The sequence below is a fragment of the Herpailurus yagouaroundi genome, unplaced genomic scaffold (assembly GCF_014898765.1).
Source record: "Herpailurus yagouaroundi ecotype Mexico unplaced genomic scaffold, PumYag 142, whole genome shotgun sequence".
Taxonomy (NCBI): Eukaryota; Metazoa; Chordata; class Mammalia; order Carnivora; family Felidae; genus Herpailurus; species Herpailurus yagouaroundi.
This window is the reverse complement of record NW_024412397.1, coordinates 59,665,325-59,693,156: the sequence shown is the minus strand read 5'-3', so window position 1 is coordinate 59,693,156 and position 27,832 is coordinate 59,665,325. Positions and strand designations below refer to the sequence as shown.

Below are 27,832 nucleotides of genomic sequence, written 5' to 3'. Positions count from 1 at the left end.
AAAAAAAAAAAAAAAAAGAAAATCTCCAGAAGTGTTCCTCCAAAGAAACCAAAGAACTCAAGAATCAAAGAAACCTCTGTACTTTGAGATCAATTCATAGTTTTTTAGCATTCAGTGAGCACTGGACCCTTGAAATCAATGGTTTAAACATTTTTTTTTTCTGCTAGTAACTGTATCTTCCAACTAGAAGTCTGACTTAAAAATCTTTCATAGGGGTTTCATAAAACACCAGAGGGTATCAAAGTCTGTCAGCAAATCTTTCCCAATTATCAGATATGCCTCCATTACCTACTTGGCAATTAGTTTTCATCCTTAAAGAGTACACTTTTACCAAGGTATGGGTGGCAGGAAGAAGGGAAGCATTCCTCTAAGTGGGGTAAGATAAGCAGAAGTATTAAAAAGAAAAAAAAAAAGTCAGGGGGAAAAAACACTCAAGAGAAAATAAACAGAACAAAGTACTGAAACCAAAACTTAGTAATGGATGAACACAAACTACACAGATTAAAAGTTAACTGAAATCTAAACACAGATGCAACAAGCTGACATTTTATAAAATGGTTTCTTTCCCTCATTTCAACCCTGCCTAAAATGACTTTTAAATTAAAGACAATCAAATGTGTTGGCATTTGGTTTTAGCTTTGATGAGATGCTCTTTGATTCACATTACTGCTTCTAGAACATTTCAATTTACTCAAAATATGCTGTTCTTTTAGGCTCATGCCACCCGGTAATTCAAACTTGCCTGACTACCAGAATGCTTTTTTTTTTTTTTTTTTTTTTTAAAGATACAGATGCCTAGCTTTATCTTTAGAACTACTGAATCAGAATATCTTAGAGGGGAGATAAATACCACTTTATAAAAAGATTCCTTTAGTGGCTGCAAAGGGCTAGGGAAAGAGGGAAAGAGGGAGTGACTGCTTAATTGGTATATGGTTTCTTTTTGGGTAATTAAAAATGCTCTAGAGTTAGATAATGGTGATGGCTGCACAACATTGTGAATACACCTAAAACTATTGAATTGTACACTTTAAAATGGTTAACATGGTGAATTATATGTGGTCCCTGGTGGTATAAGTTAACAATTCTGAAGCCACCATACAGTTGAGCCTCGAACAACATGGGTTTGAACTGCGCAGGTCCACTTATATGCAGATGTTTTCAATAGATATATAGTATATATATATAGTACATATAGCATTAAGTATCTCCTGTATACATAAAATATGTAGATACTAATATATTTTACCATTTACTACCATAAATGGTAGTAACTGTGCATAGTTTGAACTGTGCAGGTCCACTTATATGCAGATTTAAAAAAATATATGTATATATACACACACACTATATATAGTATTAGATATCTCCTATATGCATAAAATATGCAGATACTAGTAAATTTTACCATTTACTACCATTTGCAGGCAAGAAAAATGAAAACAAATGTAAAGATATAGTATTTAATACCTACATAAAATTAACTGTAGCACATATATCTTTTACGAGTGCAATAATTTCACAACCACATCCTGTTGCTACCACAGTGGGCTCATGCTGCAACTATCCACTTAAAATGCTGTGTCACACTAACCATCTATATAAGAATTGCACATTGCAGTAAAAACTGATCTCTCGCGGTTCTCCCTATTAGTTGTTACATTTTTAAGCACTTAAAAGTGATGTGTGGATTTTCAACTGTGCATGGAGTCAGCACCCTTAGCCTCTGCGTGTTGTTCAAGGGCCAACTGATGATGTATTCTGGAAATGAACACTTGAGTAAATGCAGAGTGAATGGTAGGAGCCATGGTTCTCACTGCTGGAGTGGGAGACTGCAGAAAGGCAAGTAAGGAGAAGAATGGAATGTGGTAATGAATTATTGTTTGAGAGAATGTGAACTCATGTTTAGTTTAGTGTAGACACAGATGGTTTCCTACAGTAGTATTTATAGATATGCATATGGAGAATTAGTTTACACACACAGATTTCCTTCTCATGTCAGCTAGCAAGCCCAGAAGCAACAACAAACACTCCAGTAGCAATGAGAACACCTAACACTAAGAGCTTGGTTACTAGTACCTTACTCCAATAAAAGAAACCAGGGCTTAGAAAAAAGGCTGACTCTGGGGCTGAGATAGTAAATATACAAGATGAGTTTGGAGACTCTTACATTGCTATGAAAAAGTGCTCACAATTGCAAAAAGTGTACATAAATACATAAACTGAACAATGGGAATGTGTCAAAAGGATACAGGTGTCAACTGAAAGAGGTCCCAAGTGGCAAAGTCAGAACACTTTCAGCAACAGAAAAAATAAGTCAAGTAGTACTGGGTTATAACCCAAGGTATAAACATCTGTGTCCATCCTGATATAAGTGACTGAACAAATTAAAAAATGGGAGAGAACACACAAATTTGCCACAAAGAATTCCAGGTAGTTTATATAGATATTCTGTTCTCAAGTGTGGGCTGCACAGAGTGACTTCCTACCAAAGAATATGGTACAAAAAGAGGGAAAAAAGAGTAACCTGAAAAAACAAAATACTATCTCAGCAAAGTGATCAAAGTTAGCATCTACAGTGAGAAGTCATGTTGACAGTATGTATCCTTGACGAGATAGAATGAAAATGGCATTTTACCTCTGTGATCTTCCTTCCAAAAACATATAACCCTAGTCTAATCACAAGAAAAACATAAGACAAATTCTAATAGTGGGGCACCCTACAAAAATGCCTGACCAGTACTCCTTAAAATGGCCAAGACCATGAAAACAAGGGAAGTCTGAGACCACCACAGCCAAGGGGAGCTTAAGACAACATGATGTTTAAATGTAATGTGGCATCCTGGATGGGATTCTTGGAACAGAAAAATGACATGAGGTAAAAAAAATATATAGAAATGTGAATAAAGTATGGATTTTAGTTAATAATAATGTCAATAATAGCATTATTGGTGTATCAATTATGACAACTCTACCATGGTAGGTAATGTAAAACACTAATAGAGAAAAATGGTGTGAGGTATATACACAAGATTATATAGGAACCCTGTGCTGTCTTTGTAATTTTACTGTAAATCTAAAACTATTCTGAAGTATTTAAAAAAAAAAGTTCCCCAGATATTTTAATGGTGAGGGAATCATTAAACAATATTGTCTCTACCCTTTTTACTGCAAGCACCTACATACCTCCCTCCCAGTCACTTTACCTCATATTGAGTTTTATCACTTACAGCCTTAATCTTTACCTCATATCCCTCCGCCATCATGGTTTTCTTCAAAGTTCATGTCTATACCCCATCTCCTACTCTGATCCCTTAGATCTTGGACTCCTATCAAAAACTTTTTCACCCCACTTTAGCCACTATTTCTCCATTTTTTTCTCTTCAGAATTTTGTTAGTATCCTTCGCAATTTTTCTACTGTGGTATTTTCAACGTTTTTTTAATTTTTTTATTTTTTTTTTTATTTTTGGGACAGAGAGAGACAGAGCATGAACGGGGGAGGGGCAGAGAGAGAGGGAGACACAGAATCGGAAACAGGCTCCAGGCTCTGAGCCATCAACCCAGAGCCCGACGCGGGGCTCGAACTCCCGGACCGCGAGATCGTGACCTGGCTGAAGTCGGCCGCTTAACCGACTGCGCCACCCAGGCGCCCCTGCGCCGCATTTTTCTATTGTTTTGTAAAAGAAGAAAAATGATGCTGTCATTTTTGGTGTGCGCGCGCACACACACACGCACATCTCAGAGATGTTATGGGTTTGGTTCCAGACTACTGCAATAAAGTGAAAATCATAATGAAATGAGTTTTTGGGGGCGCCTGGGTGGCGCAGTCGGTTAAGAGTCCGACTTCAGCCAGGTCACGATCTCGCGGTCCGGGAGTTCGAGCCCCGCGTCAGGCTCTGGGCTGATGGCTCAGAGCCTGGAGCCTGTTTCCGATTCTGTGTCTCCCTCTCTCTCTGCCCCTCCCCCGTTCATGCTCTGTCTCTCTCTGTCCCAAAAATAAAATAAACGTTGAAAAAAAAAATTTAAAAAAAAATGAGTTTTTGGTTTTCCAGTGCACGTGAAAGTTATGTTTACACTATACTGTGGCCTATTAAGTTTAAAAAAATGGATATACCTTAACTAAAAAATACTTTATTGCTAAAAACTGCTAACCATATTCTGAGCTTTGTGTTGTAATCAGTGATCACAGATCACTATGACAAATATAATAATGCAAATGGTTGATACATGGCAAGAATTACCAGAATGTGACACAAAGACACAAAGTGAACAAATGCTGTTGAAAAAATGGCAATGCCAGGCTTGCTTAATGCACGATTGCCACAACATTTAATTTGTAAAAAAAAAAAAAAATCAGTGTCTGTAAAGCACAATAAAGCAAAGTACAAATAAAATGAAGTACACCTATGTATATATATTCAATTATATGTAATTTAAATTGTAGTTTAATTATAATAATTATAATTATGTATATATAATTACACATAATTTAAATTATACATAAAATTTAGCCTGTAGTTAAATATACCTAATATAGAATTTACCACTTTAACCATTCTTTTATTGAGGTATAATTGACATGTAACACTACATTAGTTTCAAGTGTAAAATGTAATGATTTGAGATTTGTAAATATTGTGAAATGATCACAATAAGTCTAGTTAACATCTGTCACTGCACATTACAAATTTTTTACCTCATAATGAGAACTTAAAAACAATTTTTTTTAATGCTCTTATTTTATTTTTGAGAGAGAGGGGGAGAGAGACAGAGGTCGAGTGGGGGAGAGGCAGGCAGAGAGGGAGACACAGAATCCAAACAGGCCTCAGACTCTGAGCTGTCAGCATAGAGCTGGATGCCGGGCTCAAACCACGAACCATGAGATCATGACCTGAGCCAAAACCGGACGCTTAACTGACTGAGCCATCCAGGCGCCCCTTATGAGAACTTTTAAGATTTACTTAGTGACTTTCAAATATGCAATACAGTATTAACTATGCCGTACATTACATCTTTATGACTTTTATTTCCTGGGTGTTTTTTTTTTAATCTTTTGACCCTCTTCACTTCTCTCTCCCACTGATTACCCTCCACCTCTAGCAACCACTAATCTGTTCTCTGTATCTATGAACTTGGTTTTGTTGTTGCTGCTGCTGCTGTTGTTTTTTAGATCTCAAATATAAGACATCATATGGTACTTTTTGTCTGACTTATTTCACTTAACACAACTGCCCTCATGGGGTACCCATGTTGTCGCAAATGACAAGATTTCATTCTTTTTTATTGCTGAATGATACTGTGTGTGCACATGTGCACACGTGTGTGTGTATTGTAGGGGCTTAGGTAAGGCCACCCAAAATCTACCACAATGGCATATCAATTATTTTGAATTGAAGCTACCTGGAAAACAGCCAATGCAAGGGCTTTTAGACACTCTTTTCTCCCCCTGAGCACAGGAAATTTATCTCTCACACAAAAAGCACCTTCCGTGTACTAAGAAGCAAAACGGCATCCTTACCACCAGAGACAGGGAATTTAATGCTGAGACAGCTGTAGAAACAAACCTTGTTCCTTTTTACTAATGTCCTACCTCAGCCCAAATTTCTCTTGGAATTCCTAATTAAAACTCCCAAATGTATTTTCTCCATCCTCTCAATTCCTCACAAATTTATTGTCTTTGTCTAAAAAGTATAAAAACTGCATGACTTGGTCATTTCTTATATTTCATTTCATTTTGGGGCCCCCATGAGCACATAATAAAACTTTAGTTTTTTTCTTCTGTTAATCTGTTCCACGTAAATTTAATTCTTAGTCCAGCTACAAGACCTTAAGGTGTAAAGGAAGAATTTTTCCTTTTCTACAGTATATACCATAATTTCTTTATCCATTCATCATTGAACATTCCATATATTGGCTATTATAAATAATGCTACAGCAAACATGAAGGTGCATATATCTTTCTGAGTGTTTTGCTTTCTTTGCATAGATAAAAAGTAGAACTGTTCGATCATGTAATAGTTCTTTTAATTTCCTGAGGAACCTTCATACTATTTTCCACAGCAATTGTACCAATTTATAGTCCCACCAACAGTGCATGAAAAAGGTTCCCTGTTCTCCACATCCGCACCAATACTTATTTCTCATCTTTCTGGTAACAGCCATCTTAACAGGTGTGAACAGGTATCTCTTTATGGATTTCATTTGTATTTCCCTAATGATTAATGATGTTGAACATCCTTTCATGCGCTGCTGACAACCTGTAAGTCCTCTTTGGAAAAATGTGTATACAGATCTTCTTCTCATTTTTCAATTTTTTAATGTTTATTTATTTTCAAGATAGCGTCAGTGGGGGGAGGGGCAGAGAGAGAGGGGGACAGAGGATCTGAAGTGGGCTCTGCACTGACAGCAGTGCGATGTAGGGCTCAAGCTCATGAACCATGAGATCATGACCTGAGCTGAAGTCAGATGCTCAACCAACTAAGCCACCCATGCACCCCAAGATCTTCTTCCCATTATTTTTTTATTTTAGAGAAAGAGCACATGTGCAAGCAGGGTGAGGGGCAGAGGGCAAGAGAGAATCTTAAGCAGGGCTCAATCCCACAATTCTGGGATCATGACCTGAGATGAAATCAACAGTTGGTTGCTCAACAGATTGAGCCACCCAGGTGCCCCTCTTCTTACCATTTTTAAAACTGGATGCCTTTCTTTTTTGCTAGAGTTGTAGGAGTTCTTTAGATTTTTTAGGTATCAGCCCCATCAGATAAATGATTTACAAATATTTTCTCCAATTCAGTAGGTTGCCTCTTCACTTTGTTGATGGTTTCCTTTGCTGTGCAGAAGCTTTTTAATTTGATGTAGTCTCAATTATTTCTTTGCTTTTGTTGCTTTCATTTTTGGTGTCAGATTGAAAAAAATCATTGCCAAGACCTATGGCAAGGAACTTAACACCTATGTTTTCTTCTAGTTTTATGGTTTCATGACTCATTTTGATTGGATTTTTGTGTATGAGATAGTCCAGTTTTCCCATTACCATTTATTGAAGACACTATCCTTTCTCCATGTATATTGTTGCTTCCTCTGTTGTAGATTAACTGACCATGTAAGTATGGGTTTATTTCTGGGTTCTCTATTCTGCTACAGTAACCTCTCTGCCTCTTTGTATGCCAACAATATACTGTTTTTAATTACTACAGCTTTGTAATATAGTTTGAAATCAGGGAGCATAATGCCTCCAGCTTTGTTCCTCCCAAAGACTACTTTGGCTATTAAGGTCTTTTGTGGTTCCATAGAAATTTCATAATTTGTTCTATTTCTGTGAAAAATGGCATTGGAATTTTGATAGGATTGCATTGAATCTGTAGCCTGCTTTGGATAATATAGAAATTTTAACAATACTGATTCCTCTAATCTATCAGCACAACATCTCTCTCCATTTGTGTTATCTTCAACTGCTTTCATTAATGTCTTCTGGTTTTCAATATACAGGGCCTTCACTTCTTTGGTAAATTCCTTTCGGTTATTATTTCTTGATGCAATTGTAAATGAGACTGTTTTCCCAATTTCTCTTATACCTCCTTATTACAGAAATGCAACAGATTTTGTATATTGACTTTATATCCCACTACTTTACTGAATTTATTTACTAGCTCTAACAGTTTTTTGGTGGAGTTTCCAATATACAATATTATATCATCTACAATGACCACTTTTCTTCCTCTTTCCCAATTTGGATGTCTTTTCTTTTTCTTGCCCAACTGCTCTGTCTAAGACTACCAATACTGCGCTGAATAAAAGAAGTTAAAACGGGCAATCCTTGTCTTGCTTCTGATGGTAATAGAAACGCTTTCAACTTTCCACTCTTGAATCTGATGTTAGCTGTGGCCTTGTCACATATGGCTTTATTATGCTGAAGTACGTTTCATTTACACCTGGTTTGTTAAGTGTTTTTATTTATTTATTTTTATAACAAATGGATGAGCTTTATCAAATGTTTTTTCTGCATGTATTGAGATGACCATACGATTTTTATTCTTCATTTTTCAGTGTGCTATATCACACTGATAAGAGGGTGTTGAGCCATTCCCATATCCCCGGAACAACTCCCATCTGATCATCCTATATATGATCCTTTCAATGTACTGCTAATCTGGTTTGCTAATATTTGTTGAGAATTTTTGCATTTACATTCATCAGGGATACTGGCAATTTTCTTATGGTCTGGTTTTGGAATCAGGAAATGCTGGCCCCATGAAATTATTTTGGAAGCGTTTCCTCCTGTTCTATTTTGTGGAAGAGTTTGAGAAGGACTGGTAGTAATTTTCTCTGAATGTTTGATAAAATTCACCAGTGAAGCCATCTGTTTATAAGCCAACTTACCCTTTGACCCCCTTCACATTTCGCCTAGACCCCACTCACCACCTCTGACAACCAGCAATCTGTTCTCTGTATCTAATGAGCTTCATGTTTTTGTTTTAGATTCCATATGTAAGTGAGATCATATGGTATTTGTCTTTGTCTGACCTATTTCACTTAGCCTACTGCCCTCAAGGGCCATCCATGTTGTTGCAAATGGCAAGATTTCATTCTTTCTATGGCTGAATAATATTTTATTGTACGTGTAATATACCACATCTTTATTTATCAATGGACACTTAAGCTGTTTCCATATCTTGGCTGTTGTAAATAATGCTGCAATGAACAGGGCTGTCTCTGGGCTTTCTAGTCTGTTTCAACACTCTGTCTTTCCATTTTTCTAGCAATACACTACTGTTTTATTTTAGTTTTTGGCTTTGGAGGATTTTATTTTCTATACTTTTTTTGTATAGCTTTGTAATAAATTTTGGTCCCTCATCATTTTTTTCTAAATTATCTTGCCAATTCTCACCAAACAAATTTTAGAATAATTTTGATAAATTAAAAATGTTGACATCTGGGTCAAGGTAATAAACATAAAAATTAAACCACAGAAATACTAGAAAAAAAATCTTTAAGATGGAGGTCTTTCTAAAATGGGATACAGAAGCTGAAAATCATTACAGACGTTTGAAGAATTTTTTAAAGCATTCAAAATCCTTGAAGAGAGAAGAGTAAGACTATGCAGTAAGACTAAACATAACCAAGAAGTAGTACAGAGTAGAAAAGTATAATAGTTGAAGTAAACATTCATACATATTTATAAAAATTAGATAAATGTTAGAATGGATAAGCCAAAGAATGAATTAATGAGCTAGAAGATCAGGTAGAGGACAGCTGCAGAAAGCATTAAGAAGACATTTGAAAAACAAACAAAAAAGGAAATTATTAAAGTTAAGAGATATGGAAGTTAGAAGTGGCAGAATCCATATAATAAAATTATCTGAAAGAAAAAAATGCAGGGGTGCCTGGGTGGCTCAGTCGGTTGAATGTCCTACTTTGGCTCAGGACATGACCTCACAGTTCATGAGTTCAAGCCCCACACGGGGCTTGCTGCTGTCAGCCTGTTAGGGCAGAGCCTGCTTCAGATTCTCTGTCCCCCTCTCTCTGCCCCTCCCCTGCTTGCATTCTCACAAAAACAAATACTAAAAACAAACAACAACAAAAAAAAACAACAAAAACAGACTGACCTATTTAAAAGAAATACAAAAATGGAGAAAATATTTGAAAAAATGACCAATAATTTTCCAGAATTGAAGAAAAGATGAAATACCTCAGATTAAAAATTTTGGAATACATTCTGGCATACAGATTTCCAATAAATAAGTATTTGTTGCATGAATGAATCAATATGAATCCAAGTGCCAAATAAGACAGAAAAGCAACTACACCCAGACACATTATAAACTGGAAAAGACACACAAAAAATTTCAAAATCTTCTAGAGAGGAACTACAGGTCATGTAGACAGCAGAAGAAATCAGATGGATATCAGGTCTTCCAAAAAGCAACATCAGAGGCAAAAAAAAAATAATGTAGTATTACTTTCAAAATGTTAAAGGAAAAGAATTTTGAACCAAAAATCTGTAATCAAATTAATCTATCATTTAAAAGTGAGAGTTAACTAAAGATATTTTTAGGCAAAAAAAGACCTTAGAATGTTTACATACAAACACCCTGTTGAAACTACTTTTACATAGGCACTCAAATAAGAACTGAAATAAATCTATGAGGAGGCTATGTGATATGTGGGAGTAAGAGTAACTAACCTAATAAAGTACCTCTTATATAAAAAGTAAGAAAAAGGACAATTGGATGCTTAAAGAATACCCCTAACAATCCAGAACTAAAATTCAACAGAACATCAACATGACTACTCGAAAACTGAGGGTGGGAGATGAAGTGGAGGAGGAGACCAGAGGAAAGTGAGAAAGCAACTGAAGTGCTCGTCTTGTTTGGAGGAAGATATATATGTTATATGTACGTTATATATACTTCATATATGTGTGTGTGAGAGACATTTAAAAACTGTGGAAAATAACTAGGAGTTTAGTGAACAGAATGTAAATAATTTCCAATGTGTTATTACAATAAATGAAAATGGATTAAACTCATTAATTAAAAGATACAGAGTCTCTTGAAGCTAGATAAAAATAAGACTCAGCAATATGCTTTGTAAAAGAAACCACAAAAGATACTAAAAAGATTGAAAATAAAAGGACAGTTAGAAAATATATCAGGAAATATAAACCGAGGCAAGTAGTCAAACTTTGTTTGTTTACCCCATTCATGAATAATTCAGACCTTTCCTGGTCTGGGCTCAGTTCCGTGACATTCCTAGGCCTGTTGACTCCACCACCGCATTAAAACTCACAGGCTTAAGGAGTATCTGTTTCCTTTATAGGAAAGGTCTTCACTTTGTTTCCTATTTTGACTTGGAGTCCTTTTTCCGTATTGGGCACCTGCAAATTCTTCTTTCTACCTTTCAAACTCAGCTCTGTATTTTTTATGTTTTATTTTTACTAGCATTTCCATATAGTTAAAAGGAAGAGAGCTTTTCCAGTCTAGCAATTTGTCCAGAAGTCCCCAGAACATCCACTTTAGATTAAAAACAACTGAAAACAAAATCCAAGTTACCTAAATTCTTCATCTATATTATAAAATGATAAAGCTCAATTGATAAAGTTATGAAAAGTAATAAAACGGTATCTTAGCACAGTCCTTGGTACATATAAAATATCGTAATACTGCCCTCTATACTTACCACTAATTTTACATTCTACCTGAAGAAAGACAGAATCATAAACATGGAATGAAAATTCCACTTTTCCTGTTTCAGCTTTCACTGGATTGCAACTGCTCTGGGGGTAAAAATGCTTCCTCCAAAATTGTTGTGAGGGGGAAAAAAAAAGGTAACTAGTAAAGGACCAAATTACAGCAATGATCCTTAAGAGTCATTCAGTTAGAAAAGTGATTTCTCTATGATTTCATCTTGAAACCTAAAATCCAAAACACTATTCTGAGACCTACCACTGACTTTTTAGTTGACCTTCATCATGTCTCAGTATTTGTTTCTTCTTGAAAGTAAAACTAAGCTACGTGACAATGAAGACCTCCTATCCTTCCAAAATTCTGATTCCAGAGTATAAGAGAGTAAGAGAATTAGAATAATTTCTTTTTTTTTTTCAACGTTTATTTATTTTTAGGACAGAGAGAGACAGAGCATGAACGGGGGAGGGGCAGAGAGAGAGAGGGAGACACAGAATCGGAAACAGGCTCCAGGCTCTGAGCCATCAGCCCAGAGCCCGACGCGGGGCTCGAACTCACGGACCGCGAGATCATGACCTGGCTGAAGTCAGATGCTCAACCGACTGCGCCACCCAGGCGCCCTAGAATAATTTCTAATATATAGAATATAATTTCTAATAATAGAGTAACTCCAAATTCTATTTTTCTATGAATGCAAAAATGACAGCTTAAGTTATTAAAACATTATGACATCCTTATTTGCTGTTTTCCCCCATGCAAAAAACTGTAATCCATTATACATAAATGCCAAGTATTTCCTACTTAAAAACCATGCCGCTTAATTCTCACATTTTAAAAGTGGTTCTAGAGGCACCTGGGTGGCTCAGTCAATTAAGTGTCTGACTTCAGCTCAATTCATGATCTCACGGATTGTGAGTTCGAGCCCCACATCGGGCTCAGAGCCTGGAGCCTGCTTCAGATTCTATGTCTCCCTCCCTCTCTGCCCCTCCCCCGCTTGTGCGCTTTCTCACTCTTAAAAATAAACATTAAAAAATTTTTTTTAAATAAGTAAAAGTGATTCTAAAAAAATAATGAAAAAGGCCTCAAAATAAATGGTCATGTTTCTGGGATAGTAACTGGACTTTCCTTTCCTTAACTACTTAAACTATTCAAGTGAGAATTCAGTCTGTGAAAGTGGACTGTGCTCACAACAATATTTTCTGGCATCCATTCCATAACATTTTCCCAAAGAATATGACAGTTGTATTCTAGACCAAGAAATTAGTATCATAAACATGACAAATTTAACCAACAGCATGTAAAATAGGAAGACAAACACCCTTTAAAAATAAACTATCCTCAACAATGTCCTTAAAACAATGCTTTTAAAAGTCCTTAAGGTAAGTGTCATCAGGTGGCTCAGTCGGCTGGGCAGCTTGATTTCATCTCAGGTCATGATCCCAGTGTCGTGGGACCTAGCCTATGTCGGATCCACGCTGAGCATGAAGCCTGCTTAAGATTCTCTTTCTCTCTGTCACTCTGCCTCTTTCTCCTGCTTGGGTGCTCTCTCACTCTCAAAAATAAATAAACATTTAAAAATTTTTTTACATATTTATTTTTGACAGAGAGAAAGAATGCAAGCATGCCGGGGGAAGGGGCAGAGAGAGGGAAGGACAGAGAATCCATAGTGGCCTCTGTGCTGACAGCACAGAGCCCCATTTGGGGCTTGAACTCAGGAACCTTGAGATCCTGACCTGAGCTGAAGTTGGACGCTTAACCGACTGAGCTACCCAGGCGTCCCTAAAAAGTTTTAAAAACTCCTTAAGGATCGGGTGCCTGAGTGGCTCAGTCGGTTAAGCATCCGACTCTTGCTTTCAGCTCAGGTCATGATCTCATGGTTCCTGAGCTCGAGCCCCACACTGGGCTCTGTACTGGAAATGCAGGGCCTGCTTGGGATCCTCTCTCTCCGCCCTCTCTCTGCCCCTCTCCCGCTCGTGCTGTCTCTCTCTCTCTCAAAATAAATAAACTTAAAAAAAAAAAAAAAACCTCCTTAAGGAAATTTGTAGTCTATTTTATACAGGTCTATATTACCTTTTATAGTGATCATGTACTACTTGTATAATCTGCAAATGAAAATTAAAAAAATAATAAAGTAGGTCAATATCCATTTGGTTTGCCCTGGAGAACTACAGTGTGGTGGTGGAAAGAATAATGACATGATGGGTGAGAGACTGCTTCAAACAAGAAGCAGAGGAAAAGATATAAAAGGTACCTTTATGTATTCTATATTTTCTAACCCGCCCACCAGAATAGGAAAGGAAGCAAAAGATTCGGACAGAAGCTCAATCCAGTAAATATAGGCTGCACTTTTGGGTTGGCACTGCTAAATATTTTATCTTTCAGAAATCTGAGCATGGCAGGTAATTCAGAAGAATATTCAAAGTAAATACAAGATAAATGGTCAATATGGTTTAGCTATATATTTGTATTACCTTCAAAATCCCACAAAAGTAAACTTATGGTATAAAACAGAGTAGCATGTAGAGAGCCCAATGCTTGAAATATAAACAACCAATATCCACTAATCCCAGCCAAGTCAAGCAAAACATACTAGGAGAAATTTAACAAAACAAGAAAAGTACTAGAAGACCTTAGTTCTCATTGCAACTGTAAACAAACTCTTTGGGTTTCAGTTTTCTCTATTTTTTATTTCATTTTAAAATTTTTTAAGGTTTTATGTTCACTTTAAAAAAATTTTTTAACATTTATTTATTTTAGAGAGAGACAGAGAGCAAGCAAGCAAGGGTTGGGCAGAGAGAGGGAGAAACAGAACTTGAAGCAGGTTTCAGACTCTGAACTGTCACACAGAGCCCGACACGGAGCTCAAACTCGCAAACTGTGAGATCATGACTTGAGCTGAAGTTGGATGTTTAACCAACTAAGCCAACCCAGGTACCCCATATTTTTTTTTAACGTTTTTTCATTTTTTGAGAGACAGCAAGACAGAGCATGAGTGGGACGTGGCGGTGCAGACAGAGAGGGAGACACAGAATCTGAAGCAGGCTCCAGGCTCCGAGATGTCAGCACAGAGCCCAACATGGGGCTCGAACTCACAAAGTGAGAGATCATGACCTGAGCCGAAGTCGGACACTTACCAGATGGAGCCACCCAGATGCCCCATAAGTTTTCTCATATTATTATTTATTTAATTTTTTTTAATGTTTACTTATTTTTGAGACAGCGCAAGACAGAGCGTAAGCTGGGGAAGGGGCAGAGAGGGAGACACAGAATCCAAAGCAGGCTCCAGGTTCTGAGCTGTCAGCACAGAGCCTGACAAGGGCTCGAACTCACAAGCCATGGGATCATGACCTGAGCCCAAGTCGAAGCTTAACGGACTGAGCCACCCAGGTGCGCCAGTTTTCTCATTTTAAAGTGAGGTCCATTCCAAATCTAAAATTCTACTATTCTTTGTCTCCTCCGACTCTTTCCTCAATATAGATACATGGTGTAAAGTATATCCAACAAGCATTGGTCTAGAACTGATTCTCCTAACTTCAAAAAATGAATTAGTATGCGATGTCAAACTATGGCTATTTCCTTTAGCTATCCTACCCCAGTTTGCTCATGCAATTTTCAATCACTTAGCATTTACTAAGCATCTATATGCTAAGTAATGGAACTGAACATAAACAAGACACAATTCTAGCCTAAAGGAAATTTATGGTTTTTAAGTCGCAAAAAGACAGGTTAATTACCACTTGGAAGAATATACCTTACAGAAATATGAGAGCACTAGCACAAAGAGATCACCCAACCCAGGTGCATGTATATAGAGGCATGGATAGGGAATTTCAAGAAGAGGTAACACTAAGATAGAATCCTGAGGATGACCAGCAGGCAGGTAGATACAGACAGGGCTGCAGAGGGAGGATAAGCATGTGCACAGATATGGACACCCATTCCCACCCAACAAAGCAGGCTACATTGAAAGGATAGCAAAACCGAAGCACAGTGGGTAGAAAATGAAGCTAAACAAGTGGGAGGAATCACATCACAAAGTACCTTGTGATTGTGTTGTTTGATCTTAATGATGGCAAAAAGCAATTTAAGATTTTTGAAAAGGCAGTGACAACTCAAGTAATTTAGAAAGGTGTTGCTGGTGAAACAATGGAAAACAGACTAAACAGAAATTAGATGAGAGACAAAGAGACCACTTAAAGTATAATGACCAGACTGTGAAGTAGGGAAGAACAGCAAATAAGAACAAAGAGGTTAGAATGACACCCACATTTCTGGCTCTAGCAGTAGGAAGCTGCTGAAAGTAATTTAATTTAAAAGAAGCAATTAGCATTTTTCTGTTGTATTTACTCTAATAATAGCAACTAAACAATATCACAAATTTTTAAAAAGCAAAAGTCTCATTACTTTATTAGACAGTAATTACAAAACCGGATTAGCGATAAAAAGAGGCTTTTTGACACTGCCAACCATGAGACCATAACAGACCACATTCTAACAATATAGACTTTTTAAAGAAAATAATACAGGCAGTTGTGTTTACAACGATCTATTTGCCCTAGGTATCTCATATATCTATATATACATTTATTTCCAAAATTGTTAAGATGTATATATAAGATACTCATCTGCACTTGAGAGAGTTGGCATAAATAACTTTTAAAGGTCAAAGATGCTAAAAATGAGCTGTGGAGTTACCGACCTCTTTCTAGCCCTATAGGGTTCTAAATTGTGCAACTTCCATAGACCAGTAGAGGGCTGCAACAGCTCAGAGAAAATGGTTAGGCAGCCTCCCTTGCATCTCTGGCACTGGGAACTGAAAAAATTACCAATGCCTAACACAGGAATCCAATAGGCGCTATGTACTCTCTTCACTGTCAACAGATTCTAAAAGGGGTCAGGAGTAATTCCCCAAATCCTGAAAGCTTTCTAGAAACCTTTGTAATTAAACATTTTGTCACCAGCTCCTTTCTCTTCTGTCAAAATGGTCAAGTGTTGGAGGCCAAGTAAAATCTCACTGACATACAATAATTAGGAAAAAAAGTCAGTCAAAGGAGTTAGCAAATCACCACTTCCTTCCAGACTAACCTTCCTAAACCAATTTTGTTATTAGGTTACTCTTACATCTACTTTATCAATTTTGTTCTGCTAAATAGTACAGTGTTGAAATCTAACTTTCCTTTGCCTAGATTTTAAGGCAGATTTTTACCTCACATATACAATCTTATTTTCATTTCCCCTTGTCAGACCACTCTCAATATACAATATGCAGTAAACATGGAAAGGGACCCTGAAGTGAACTTTGAAGAAAAAAACAAAATTACATAGGTCTAGAAAAAGGGAAAAGTCACTGTTAGGAAGTTCGTGCCAAGAACAAAAAAAGGAGATAAGAATTCCCCTGAGGGAGTGAGGAAATAGATCCAGGAAAAGTGTATTAGGGGGCTTCCACTGAATTTGTAATGTTTAATTCTTAAGCTGGTGATAGGTACCGACGAGTTCATTATGCTGTTTTCTGTACTTTTTTATTATCTAGTATTTCAAAAGAAAAAAGTTTTGGTATTTTAACTTTGCACCCTCTCCTGCCCCTCAAAAACATGAGCTGATCTTTGCAACATAAATCTGGTGCCATTCTTTTTGAAAATTTTTTTTTTAATTTTAAATTTTTTTTTTTTTTTTTTTTTTTTACTTTTGAGAGAGAGAGAGAGGGAGGGGCAGAGAGAGAGGGAAACACAGGATTCAAAACAGGCTCCAGGCTCTGAGCTGTCAGCACAGAGCGATGTGGGGCTCAAACCCATGAACCGTGGGATCATGACCTGAGCCGAAGTCGGATGCTTAACCGACTGAGCCACCCAGGTGCCCCAAATCTGGTACCATTCTAAATACTACTCACAGTTTAATTCCAAGTAATGGCCTAACTCACTTTTACTGCTTTCTTTAAAAATGACAGGGCACATTGGGGCGCCTGGGTGGCGCAGTCGGTTAAGCGTCCGACTTCAGCCAGGTCACGATCTGGCGGTCCGGGAGTTCGAGCCCCGCGTCAGGCTCTGGGCTGATGGCTCGGAGCCTGGAGCCTGTTTCCGATTCTGTGTCTCCCTCTCTCTCTGCCCCTCCCCCGTTCATGCTCTGTCTCTCTCTGTCCCAAAAATAAATTTTAAAAAAAGTTGAAAAAAAAGAAAAAAAAAAATGACAGGGCACATACTTTACCTTTAAATGGTAGGACTTTTAATTGTTTAGATAATTCAGTGCAGTTTTAACAGCAGTACATAAATATATGAGAGATTCAGGATAAAAGCCATGGTAATAAACAAAAACAAAAACAAAAAAGAAACCAGAATAGTTTACGAGAATCATTGCTTCTATAATATATGCCTCTGATCCTGAAACGCATCTTTATGTATGCCCACCTTATGCAGTTAAAGGTAGCTAGAATTAGTACTTTATGAGAGCAACGCTAATGGAAGAATTAAATTATTTCTAATTTGCATATCACACTTTTCCCACCCTGACCCAACTACAGTGAGTTGTAACACTGCTTCAGGCTAGAGCCAAAATTTATAGCTTCCATATGATTTCACACCAGGGTTGAACTGTTTGGGCTTTATTTCAGTCCTGATCTACTACCTCACTTTTTCTATACCCTGCACACTCTCCAACGTTAACCGACTTACTATACCACACACAACAATTCAGGTAACTACATATTTCAGGGCATTTAAAAGAAAACATGCTCTAAACCTGCTTAGGGTAGTAGTGTATCTTACTGGTAGCTTTTTTAGCCAGAAAAACTTAGAAATATAAACTGGTTCTCTACCAAGGTATACTGAAAAGAATGATAAGGAGAGAGATGATGGGGGGACCAAAGCAAATTCAATGTATTCTAGTAACTGTAAGACAGTAGAAAAGCATGGTACTATGAAAACTCCAACCCCAATGGGAAAGGATACATGCATATTTTGCTTTACTTTTAAAAAAAACATTACTGGGGACACCTGGGTGGCTCAGTTGGTTGAGTGTTTGACTTCAGCTCAGGCTACGATTTCACGGTTCAAGGGGTTCGAGCCCCAAGTTGGGCTTTGCACTGACAGCACAGGGCCTGCTTAGGATCTGCTGTCTCCCACTCCCTCCCCGCCCCTCCCCCACTCCTGTTCGTCTCCCTCTCTCCCTCTCTCTCCCTCAAAAATAAACATTAGGGGCGCCTCAGTGTCTCAGTCAGTTAAGCGTCCAACTTCATCTCAGGTCATGATCTCATGGTTGGTGGGTTTGGGCCCCGCATCAGGTTCTGTGCTGACAGCTCACAGAGCTTGGAGCCTGCTTTGGATTCTGTGTCTCTCTCTACCGCACTCTGTCTCTCTCAAAAATAAATAAACATTAAAAAGTTTTTTAAAAAACATTATAAAAACTCCTAGATACATAATCACACAACTGTTATAAAGTGGAAAAAAAAGAGGCAAATTCCACTGACTGTATCAATATTAAACAGTTTTATCACAAAGAAATATACTATAAAAATAATGCCAAAATATACAAGTTTAGGACTATTTAAGAATATAATAATTCTACCTCAAACCTGAACTTAATTCCCAAGTCACAGATTTCATAGTATTTTCTGGACAGACCTATTTCAGACCCTGAAAGCATATTCACTAGAATTTAAAATAGGGACACCCAGGTGGCTTAGTCGGTTAAGTGTCTGCCTTCAGCTCAGGTCATGATCTCATGGTTCGTGAGTTCGCACCCTGCATCCGACTCTATGCTGCCAGCTCAAAGCCTGGAGCCTGTTTGGATTCTGTGTCTCCATCTCTCTCTGCCCCTCCCCCCTTTGCCCATATGTGTGTGTGTGTGTGTGTGCGCGCGCGCGCGCGCGCATGTGCGTTCATGCTTTCTCTCTCAAAAAGAAAATAAACATTAAAACAAAAGGATTCACAATATAATTTCAAAATGTTTACAGGACCTCTCCCTAATTATGGATCCTTGCTTTAAAAGTAACTATCTCTTCATGCTAAATTTTAAGTTCCACACAAGCAGATAAGATAATGTCTTCTTCGGGTATGTGCTTAGAGCACAAGGACCTAAAACCTTAAAACTTAACAACCTTATCAATGATCTTCTTGTCTCTTACTGAATTTCATGTAATTTTGCTGTAATTGTTTTCTAAGAAAATTTGCATTACATTGTTTCCCATCTTGCAAATTCATTTTTCTAAGTTTATTTCCTTTTAGAGAAAGAGAACACCCATGGAGGAGGGGCAGAGAGAGAAAGAGAGAGAGATGGGATTCTGCTTGGGATAGCAGGCTCCTGCTGTCAATGTAGAGCCCAATCTGGTGCTCAATTTCGTTAACCGTGAGACCATGACCAGAGCCAAAACCAAGAGTTGGACGCTTAACTGACTGAGCTACCCAGGTGTCCCGCAAATTCATTTTTATTAAGCCCCTCATCCTAGTAAACTCCTGCACTACCCTTCTCCCTGAGTCCTCTTATACTAATCAGACCATTCTCCTGTCACTGGCTTTGGGGTGATTCTTGGTCATTCCATAAATATGTGATGACTCTGCAGTGTGATGAAATTTGGGTGTACAACACTGAACAAGACAGACACGATATACGTCCTTGCAGTTTGGTATATTCCTTTTCATAACAACCAGAAAGCAATCTGGATGTTTAAGAATAACGTCTTCCTATTTCACACATTTATGTACTGCTCATTCAGTGTAAACCCTTAAAAAAGACAAAGACTATAATACTGTCTTTGCTTATATTTTCCCAAACATCTGCCTCAACAATGACAAATGCAATGCTGTTCACAGAAACATTTATTTAAAATGTATTAACTGTGGGGCGCCTGGGTGGCTCAGTCGGTTGAGTGTCCAACTTCAGCTCAGATCATGATCTCACATTCTGTGAGTCTGAGCCCCGCGTCGGGCTCTATGCTGACAGCTCAGAGCCTGGTGCCCGCTTCAGATTCTGTGTCTCCCCCTGTCTCTGCCCCTCCCCTGCTCATGCTCTGTCTCAAAAATAAATAAAAACATTAAAAAAAAAAACTTTTAATAAAAAAAATAAAACGTATTAACTATGAAAAGTTTAAAAACTTCTTTGCTCAACTTGAAAATTGAGAAGTAAAAAGATAAAAATTTCAGTTATTTTCAAATTCAATATCCAGAGATAAACTATCACACTTCAGACTGGACCATTCAAGACCTTTCATTCCTCGTAAAAATCCATAGTCTGTAACGCAAAATAATTATTTTTTACCAAAAGGCTAAAAATTTACTTATTATTTTATCCTTTTTTCTCTTAACATCACCAAATTTTTTGAAGGTGTAGTTCTGTGAGGAAGCAACACAATCACAGATTTAAATCAAATCTCATCTCTAAAACAGGAGTAAGATATGGGGCACCTAGCTGGCTTAGTCTGTAGAGCATGAGTCCCATGTTGGGTGTAAAGATTACTTGAAAATAAAAAAATTAGGGGCACCTGGGTGGCTCAGTCAGTTGAGCGTCGTCGGCTCAGGTCATGATCTCACAGTCACAACTCGTGGGTTCGAGCCCGGCATCTGGCTCTGTGCTGACAGCTCATAGCCTGGAACCTGCTTCAGATACTGTGTCTCCTTCTCCGTCCCTCCCTCGCTCATGCTCTGGCTCTGGCTCTCTCTCTCAAAAATAAACATTAAAAAAATTTTTTTAAATAAAAATCGGAATGTGATAAACTTCACAAGGTCACTGTAAGGAGTGCATGAAAAGTTAAGTGGAGGGGCGCCTGGGTGGCGCAGTCGGTTAAGCGTCCGACTTCAGCCAGGTCACAATCTCGCGGTCCGTGAGTTCGAGCCCCGCGTCAGGCTCTGTCTGGGCTGATGGCTCGGAGCCTGGAGCCTGTTTCCGATTCTGTGTCTCCCTCTCTCTCTCTGCCCCTCCCCCGTTCATGCTCTGTCTCTCTCTGTCCCAAAAATAAATAAACGTTGACAAAAAAAAATTAAAAAAAAAAAAGAAAAGTTAAGTGGAGAGCCTGTTATCAACTGTAAAACACTTGTAATTATGCTTGTATCAGTCAAATGGTACTTCATAATGAATTAGGATTTAAATGTGAGACTCTAGTTTTCCCCTATGCTCCAAGAATTCTCACTGTTTTCTGGTGCTTCCTCCCTAACTACTGAGTTCACAAAAGCTATAGGCAGAAGAAATTCTTGGATTAGAAATAAAGAGCCCAGAGAGTTATCATCTCAATAAGTTATCATCTCAATAACTTTCAAATACCAAACTTAAAATTAATAGCATGGAGAGAGTCGGTTTCTTCTGGGGTTTGCCAAAAGGATGTAAAATGCAAGTTTTCATTCAAATGATTAGAAAAAATATTTGTAACATATAGATTAACAATCTCTAATATACAAATATCCATAAAGAGAGATTAGAGAATCGTTAACTTTTATTGTAGGTTTTTTACTTTAATAATAAGCATATGTTAATTCTGTAATTTAAAAACACTAATGAAAGTGTTTTAAAAATTGTTTAAATAGGGTGCCTGTATGGCTCAGTTGGTTGAGCGTCCGACTTCGGCCCAGGTTATGATCTCACGGTTTGTGAGTTCGAGCCCCACGTCGGGCTCTGTGCTGACAGCTCAGAGCTTGGAGCCTGCTTCAGATTCTGTGTCTCCCTCTCTCTGTGCCCCTCCCCTACTCATGCTCTGTCTGTCTTTCTCTGTCAAAAATAAACATTAAAAAAAAATTGTTTAAAAAAAATAAAAAATAAATTAAATAAAAATTGTTTAAATTCTTGATTGCCATTTCTAGAAGTTTTCAGTAAGAAGGAACAAAGAGAAAAATGGCCAAGGATATGAAGTGTTAATTCACACAAGGGAAAATGCAAATGATGTATTAGCTAATGATCCAAATTCCTGTAGCTAAAATCAGTATTCATACCATAATTAAAGACAAAAGCCTTGAAATTGAAGTGGTATACTTAAATCAACTAACACAAATTTAAATTGTCAACCAACAATAGATAGGTAATGTTTTCTTCACTGGGTGTTTGCAAAAGCAGGGGAACATCAGTGTATGAAGGGGAAGGAGGAGCCACGAAGGAGGAAAAAGGACAAAAGAAAGGAAGAATGAGTAAGCCAATCTGCTGTCAAACATTCCTGTTTACTTTCAATGATAAGAGGACAAACAGAAACTCAGTAAAAAGGTATTTTTTGTTCTGTTCAAATTCAGCTTAAAGAGAACACTCATCATTATTCTTGGGATGTTTTAATGAAATCTGGAAGACAGGGTTAACTTCTGAAGGTTGAATAACCACCACAGGATGATCCGCCTCATTATAAATCTATGAATTAGGTTGATCATAAGAAAATTCTTCTGTAAGTAACAAACTTACATTTATACAGCACTTATAAATTTCAAGTTAGTTCTTGAGTCTAGTACTCAAGATATCTAAATATCTAAAGTTAGAGATACTCTAATGACAACTTTTTGAAGTATTTTCATAAGTAGATAGTACCTCCTCTCGTCATTGATTAAAATAACATATGCAAGTATCTAACAGTGCCTCAAGTACAGAAGCTCAATAAAAGTTCTTTTCCTTCATCACCAAATAACTTTCAAATACTCAAACTCTGATAAAAAAGGACTTTAGGGGCGCCTGGGTGGCGCAGTCGGTTAAGCGTCCGACTTCAGCCAGGTCACGATCTCGCGGTCTGTGAGTTCGAGCCCCGTGTCGGGCTCTGGGCTGATGACTCAGAGCCTGGAGCCTGTTTCCGATTCTGTGTCTCCCTCTCTCTCTGCCCTTCCCCCGTTCATGCTCTCTCTCTGTCCCAAAAATAAATAAACGTTGGAAAAAAAAAAAAAAAAAAAGGACTTTAACTCAGAGGTTGCAAGACTTAGTATTTAGAACAATTTAGCATTTAGAACAAGAGAATGTAACAAGGCTTTCTTCCTAATTGTAATACTTTTGTTCAAATTAAGGTAGGAAACATTTTGTAAAATTTTAATTTTCTCATTTGTCTTCAACATCATTAACTATCACCACAAGTTAGTAAAGTGGTATAAAGAATGTTTTAGTATTTACTTCTACCCTGCTTAAGTTTCAGAAGAGGTATAACAAAACAGAAAGAAAGCTGTATACGATGTGCCTTTGGTGGAAAAGAAAATAAAAAGTACGGTAGGTGTGTTTCTCCTCTCTTCCTTTAGATGTACTAATGCTTCTCTTTAGTGAGTGAATTTCAAAAGTCTAGCATTTTGCCAGGGAATTTTAACCTGGATCCTATCCATGGTTCAACATCATCAGCTTACCTAATGTTTTGCTGATCTCAGAGTAGTTGTGAAATTCAAAGGATCTCACATAAAAAGTATTTCATGAACTACAAAGCATCGTAATTCTTACGTACTACTGTATCCTGAGTCAAAATAGATACTTCTAGGGAGAGAGAACCACACATACGTGGTTTCTGTCCTCCATTAGAATTCAGGAGGCAGACAAAACTCCCATGTAGGAGAAGAACAATCTGAAATCTGAGAAGCTACAAGATTCTCTCACACACCTCTTTCAAGCAACAAAGTAGTTTAAAAATATGATATTGAGGGAGTCTGGCTGGCTCAGTTGGTACAGCATGCGACTCTTGATCTCAGGGTTCTAAGTTCCAGCCCCACACTGGGTTCAGATATTACTTAAAAATAAAAATAAAGCTTTAAAAATGGGGAAAATATGATATCACTAATATTTCTGGTATTTCCCCCGATTATGGCCCAAATACAAACCGAAAACCAGAAGAGTAGACTATTACATATTTGAAACAATTTTAGTGCAATAGCAAACATAAAGTCAACGGCCAAAGAGACAATTTTTTAAATGCCGAAGAAAAAGAAATTACTTCCACTCTCTAACTTGCAGCTCCATAATTTATCTCTTCTACTTATCTCAATTTGGAAGCATTTCTGTGTTTACCTTAATTTTCTAAGAACTTAAGAGTCTGAACTTCTTAGAATTTTGGAGGCTGTCACTAATTGGAAAACCTATTGGGTGCTATTTTCTAACCTGCACAAATTTTCTATTGCTGGATCTATTCCTTTACAAAAGTTCTAAATGAGTTTGGTTGGTGATCTTTTTCCTATAGTAACTATGATTAACATGTTTCTTTAGAAAAATGGCATCAATATCAAGGTGGAGTTTGTTAAAATCACCTCTTGTAACATTAAAAACTGTAGTCCTTCTGTAGCTGGGGAGATTAATTTGCTTCTGACAACATAAAAAAAAAAACCCAACAGTTACCTCAGCATCTCACAAAAAGGCTTTCTGCCTACCTTCCAAGAATCTCATAAGGTATTTACTTTCTTTTTGGTTTTTTTTGACCAACACAGTAGAAGGTAGAATAGCTGGCCTCCAGATATTTTCACAAAATCTGAAATTAAAGAAACTCTGCCTCAAAACTTTTCAAAATCAGTTAAACACTCTTAATTAGAGGCAGAGCACAAACAAATGATTAAGAATGGGAACAATACGGTCTGTCACTTTTTTCAGGTCTATGAATATATACACATCGCATAATAGTTCAAAGCCTTATTATCCTGGCCATATGTTATAATAATAGTAGTATCTGTTTAACAAGATTATTTTGAAAATTATCTTAAATATTTCACTTAGAACTTTGAACATTCTAAGTGCTTAAGAAGTATTTATCATAATCTTCAAACTCACGATTACAGGTAAAATATGTAATACTACAATAAACAATATTACTATATTGGTTTCCAGTATTATCAATTCAAAGCACTAGAAGCAAGATCTTTAAACATAACAGCAAAAGCCAACAAACAAAAACTCACTTTTACATATTTAACATTAACATTTCTACATATTTAGATCTACAAGATAACCTTAACACCAACCATTCAAAACTGAGTTTACAAAGGAAATTATCTCCTGTTATTGCCATATGTGGAAACTAGCAACAGACAAATTAACATTGCAACTAAGACACTTTCACTATTACTTTTAAAAAGCCACTGTTAAAGAAACAGATTATGCATGCATGAGTGTAAATGAGAATATTTTCAAATGCTATATGGAGAAACTTCATATTCTCCAGAGGAAGTCAGGCTCTAACAACTGCAATATTTAAAATGTTCATAAGAAGCTTTACTAAGATTAGATCTAAGTGGGGATCAGAAAATGTATCTACAGGGAGTTATAATCTGTAAAACAGCAGGTGCTGGAAACAATAAAGCTAAGGCTAAGCAAAAACCTAGGGATCTAGACACCTTGTTACACGGATATTTTAAAATATCACCACTTTTTATATGTATAAAAGTTTACAATATACCATGTGCTTTTCATATGCAATCACATTTATTCCATCCCTGTAAATTATGTAGGAAAATGACTTTTTGTAGATTAAGAAGGTCCTGAAAGTTAATGCAATTTGTCAAAAACCAGTTAGGAAGTAATAAATCAAGAATTTTTACTCTTAAATCAAAAATTTTAACTGAGGCTTTCTTGCTTATATTTCAATATTCTTTCCAGTACTCCAAAAAACTACTTCTTAAAGGAGCAAATTAGCATTTTCACAGAAAGGAATCTCTAGGCCCAAACCACAGACTTTTTGAACTAGGTTGTACTGACTTATGTAAGTTAGTTCACTTTAGTAGGACTTTATTTTCTCATCCGTAAAATGAGAAAATCTGAAGTCCCTTCCAGTTCTAAGGACAAATCACCATGACTCTACCCTTTACACAATACATTTTACAAATACATTTTGATGTTAATTTTAGAAACTCCAAGTAACAAAGTAGTGTGTGAACAGCTCTTAAACAAAACTATTGCAATTATGAAACAAATTCTTCATGCCTTTCTGATAAATGTTGCTTCAGTATCAAGTTTATACACAGAAAACAGTCTAAACCTCTTATGGACTATGATGGAAGCAATCTCATAAATCATTCTCTTTTTAGACTGAAATAATGCTCTTAAAACAGGAGAATGAAAAAATTTAACTACCAGTCAATACCAACAAATCGAACATTTTTACTATTATTCTTCTTATTCCTTAGAATAAAAACCTCTTTTCCAACAAAGTGTTTTTCAAATAGCCCACTGACTACCATTTTCTACAATCTACCTCAAAAGAATATCACACTTTCCAAAAACTTCTATAGGATTATATATACACACACACACACATATATGTGTACACACACACATATATAAACACCTTGATAAAAACATCTTCCTTTTAAATTCATTCCACTGAGTAGGCACTTGTCTCCAAACAAAATTCAACTGTTTTCCCCTTCCCTTGATACTCAAGAACTAAAACCAGAGACTGAACATATTTTTTCACCTACCTAAGTTCTTTCCTCATCAGAATATTTTAGTTGTCTCTATTCTATCTCAAATACTCCTCATGGAATACACACCCCAAGATTTTCACTTTCCCAGCTCTGCTTGCTCATTAAACCATACTAAACAACTATGGAAATCACAGAGACAAAAAACATTAAAGGTACCCTGTTTCTTTTTTTTCTTTACCTTCCATGAATACCCCTTAATACTCAGATTTTAGTTCCCTTTAACACCTTGCATGCCCCTAAAATAGAACACATCCCTGAATAGCTTGACTTTAGTCAAGGTGGCTGCATACCTTCCTTTAAAAAACATTTAATTGGTACTTGTGTTAACTATAAAAGATCTTTAAGAAGTAAAACCTTTTCCTCTTGCCTATCATCTCCTGGAGAGACATGAATCTTTATTTTTTGCGTTTAGCTCAAACATAATGACTTGATCTTATACAGTCAACACTATCTCATTTTGTTTTTAAGCCACTTGGCACCAATAGAGCATATGTTCTGCCAGTTCTGAGCTAATCTCCAGGAAAGCCTTTGTACAATGATTGAAGAAACTGAAACAGATCAGTGCCCGAGATTTTGAACAGCATACTTGAGCATATGTTTTTAATGAAGTCAATTTATTTTAGAATAGCTATTTTACCAGTTCACCTTCCTTCATAATTTACGTAAACAAATTTTAAAATTAAAAAGGAGCACATGACTAAGAACACAGGTTCATTTCAACTTCGGGATTACAGATAATTCCAAGGCTTTACACATCACTGAATCTGCAACCCATTTCACCCGCGGGTGTCCGGTGGAAATTACAATGTCAAAGAGTACACAGCTTAAAATGTTTCCTACGGTTTCAACTGGTGCAATAGTGTTAACTTCCCATCCCAAACTGTTTCTTACTGTTATTATTAAAACAGCTGTCAGCTGGGCTTCGGTAACCTCTTTGTACAACCGTTTATTCAACGCTTTGGGATCCTTGAGGATGCGTCACACCATATTACCCCTCAAAATGAGATCTAAGAATCTGACGTGTTCCAAGGGTCTACGAACACCATTCGAATGGGCACTTGCAGAACGATGAAGAGAACCCACTGCCCAATGAGGCAAGGACAGAGTACACTGGCATTTAAGACAGAACTGCAGCGTGCCGCTCTCCTTTCCCTTGAGACTATCAAAGCGGCAATTTCCCTTCTCCCTTTCATCTTCCTCTCCCCCTGACCCCGGTACCTCCGATGCTCTCTCCAGGAGGGGCCGCAGCGGTCTCCCGCGGCCGCGCCCGCACCCTGGCTCACGGCGGGCCGGCGGGCGCGCGCGACGGGCCGGGCGCGCCCCCA

General features: G+C 37.2%; 1 protein-coding gene across 4 annotated transcripts in view; it reads right to left on the bottom strand.

The window, feature by feature from the left end:
• The window catches only part of ANKRD12 (ankyrin repeat domain 12), a 130,687-nt gene that overhangs the window by 101,849 nt on the left and 1,006 nt on the right, over positions 1 to 27,832 (bottom strand). Inside the window, exon 1 of one of the 4 annotated variants that reach the window (XM_040479396.1) lies at positions 27,726 to 27,810. The exons of the other annotated variants lie outside the window; for them this stretch is intronic. The gene's annotated coding sequence lies outside the window, so the exon portion shown is untranslated. Of the gene's footprint in view, positions 1 to 27,725; positions 27,811 to 27,832 lie in introns of those variants that run through there. 4 annotated transcript variants of the gene reach the window in all.